The sequence below is a fragment of the Durio zibethinus genome, chromosome 1 (assembly GCF_047325235.1).
Source record: "Durio zibethinus cultivar Kanyao isolate XHJ-2024 chromosome 1, ASM4732523v1, whole genome shotgun sequence".
In the NCBI taxonomy this organism is placed as follows: Eukaryota; Viridiplantae; Streptophyta; class Magnoliopsida; order Malvales; family Malvaceae; genus Durio; species Durio zibethinus.
Window position 1 is genome coordinate 11,913,687 of NC_143162.1, and position 3,165 is coordinate 11,916,851.

Sequence of the window (3,165 nt, forward strand, 5' to 3'; positions counted from 1 at the left end):
ATTTGCATAATATGACACAATTAAGAACTAAGGGTAAAAAAAATACTCCTTTATCTTTGCTTTTCTTTTTAGGTTGAAATGTCACTCTCTACTAGGCATCTCTGTGCATATCTTCATCCCTAAAACAACAACTCAAAAACAAACACAAGAAAAAGCATACTTGTCCTAGGAAAAAAATATAAAACTTAAAGAAAAAACTAACTAAAAACTAGAAATGTAAAACTTGGGTTGCCTCCCAAGTAACACTAGTTTTGGTTAAGTTTGACCACACCTAAATGATCTAAAAAATTACATCTTTCTTTTAAAAGGGACTTTCCCTTGTTGCTTGTGCTTTTGAGGTGTCACATATACCAACTTAGTTTTAAGAGGTGTACTAACTCTCATTGCAAGTATCATTTAAGCTAGATTGGTTTACCATTAGGATATTCAGTTTGGAACTAGTGGGATTGATCTTTGGCTTGTAAGAATTAAGGCATTATGGGTTGGTTAAGTATGGTTGCATATTGGACTTGTGGACTGGTGGATTCGTTTAGGCTCCCTAACATTAAGTTTTTTCTTTTTTGTGACCCTAGACAATGCTTGTACATCTTCATCATTCCTAAGGATACCTTGTCTAGTTTTGAAGGTAATCCTCTTATCCTTAAATCTTAAAGTGACCTTATAATTATATACATTTATCAAGGCTCTAAAAGTCATAAGGAATGGTTTACCTAACAAGATAGGGGCTTCACTATCTTTCATGTCTAGTATAGTAAAATCAATAAGAAAAAAGTACTTACCAAATTTCACAAGTACATTATCCAACACTTCTTTGGGTTTCTTTGCAAACCTGTTAGCAAATTTGATGTTAAATGTAGGAGGTTTCAAAGCACTAGCTCCTAGGTATACAAAAATATTCAATGGACTTATACTAGCCCTAAATCACAAAGAGTTTCATCAAAATATAGATGACCAATTAAACAAGGTATAGAAAAGCTCCCAAGATCATCTTACTTTTTTGGTTGAATTTGTTGAAGAGTAGGGCTATACTCATTAATAAGTGTAACTATTTTTAACTCCCTTAGTAGCTCTTTTCATACCCTATTGGTAGTTATTTGCCATCATATCCTTTATTCTTCATATTCTTCTTCCACTGTTTTCCTTATTATTGCTCTTTCAACAGCTAAATCTAGAGTGGTTTGCATAAATGGTGTCAATCGATTGTAAAAAATCTGAATTTGTAACCATTGTGGGAGACCATGGTGTGGACACTTTTGAAACAACTTTTTTAATCTCTACATCACATCATATAAAGTTTCACCATCAAGTTGCATGAATGTAGTAATTTTATTCCTCATCTTGGTCATCTTAGTAGGTAAAAAAAATTTTGTGAGGAACTTTTGCACCAAATCATCCTATATGGTAATTGAACCTGATGATAAAGAAGATAACCAACTTTTCACTTTATTTTTAAGAGAAAAAAAAGCCTTAGTCCAATTGCATCATCAGAAACACCATTATATTTAAAAGTATCATGTAATTCTTAGAAGTTTGAAAGATAAAGATTTGGATCATCATTAGATAACCCTCCAAACTCAACCAAAGTTTGGACCACTTGAATGATTGAAGGCTTTATCTCAAAGTTATTTGCTTGTATTATCGGCCTTTTTATGGATGGTTGAAATCCATTAGCATTAACAATAGCATAGTCCTTCAAAGTTCTTTATCTTTTATTGTTTGCATTCACCATTAAAGTTAGAGTTGGAGGTGTTGTTTGCTCTCTTCGTAAGCCCTTAAGACTTCTTTTGATTTTCTTGTCAAGTAAAGCTAAATCAACACTTCCAGATCTATGCATGTAAACAAAGAAAAAGATCAAAATAGTTTAATCAAATAAAAATTAAACGGGTTTAGATTACAAGGGAGTAGAAATCCTTATTGATATTGATTCTTGAACACTAATATAATCCTTAACAATGGCGTAAAAAATTTGATTGCTGCCTTTTATATCACTTACAAGTGCAAAGATCACTATCAAGTAATAATAGTGAGTGAATAGAGCATTGTTCCTATGAGGATTATATAATTGAATTATTATTGGGTGTAAATCAAGTACTAAAGATAATAAACTACCACAGCCTTATATATAAACTTATGAAAATATTGATTGAGATTGAAAGTAATTAAAGAAAACAAAGAATGAAAATCAAATCTTGTATTAGCCTAGACTTAACTTATCCAACTGTCACTCAGAATTCTTGGGAGTGGACGAATATACAAGATCTAAAATAATAGAAAGCTTTGAAAATATTTTAAAGGTTGGCTGAAAATATGAAAACATAAAAGAAAGAATTAAATGATTGTCGAAAAATAAAAGAACATGAAAAGAGTGGTAGACTAAAACTTCTAAAAGAAAAGATTGCTTGAAAGAAAAAAGATCTCGAAATAAAGAATGCTTTTAATTAAAAAAGAATTAAGAAACCAAGATTTGCAATGGCTAATCTATCACCTTAGCCAACATACAGAGAAAACTATAAAGAAATTAGAAAAACCAAAACTAAAAATAAAAAGAAGAAGGGCGTGAGAAGAGATGTGATATAATGTTACAAGAAAGCCTCTTATTTATAGTGCTAGGATTGGCAAAGATGGGGATTGGGATTAAAAGTTTCTATTTTATCCAAACTCTAAGTGATAAAGCTTTTGTCTTGATTTTATAGAAGTATGGTCGAATAGGCTTCTTCATTCTTGAATGCCTTGGCTAAATGTGTTTTCTTGGATTTGATCTTGATCTTTCATGTGTCATGCCAATCTTGATCTTGCAATCTTAAGGAAGGTTTGGCTAAACATGTTTATCTAAGACCATGTAGTTACTTTAAGTTCAAACTCTTAAAATAAACTTCTAAAAGTCCATGTGTCATGCCAATCTTGCTCTTGCAATCTTAAGGAAGTTTTGGCTAAACATGTTTATCCAAGACTATGTAGTTGCTTTAAGTTCAAACTCTTAAAATAAACTTCCAAAAGTCTTTCTTCAATAATAACTTTTAGCCTTTACTCTTGTGTAGTGTCTTTCTAGCATAAAACCACTTTTATGATTAATCAAAGAGTCATCTTCTTGTAAAATCTCTTATTGGTTGAATGCTTCTAGGAGTCCTTGTCCAAGTATGAGCCTTCAATTTCCAAGTGCATATA

General features: G+C 31.3%; 1 non-coding gene across 1 annotated transcript; it reads left to right on the plus strand.

Annotated features, from left to right (window-relative positions):
- The first annotated feature begins 1,233 nt into the window (after positions 1-1,233).
- Positions 1,234-1,340, plus strand: LOC149520356 (small nucleolar RNA R71). Its single transcript, XR_016326335.1, has one exon. It is a non-coding gene; the product is annotated as a small nucleolar RNA R71 (small nucleolar RNA).
- The last annotated feature ends 1,825 nt before the right edge of the window (positions 1,341-3,165 follow it).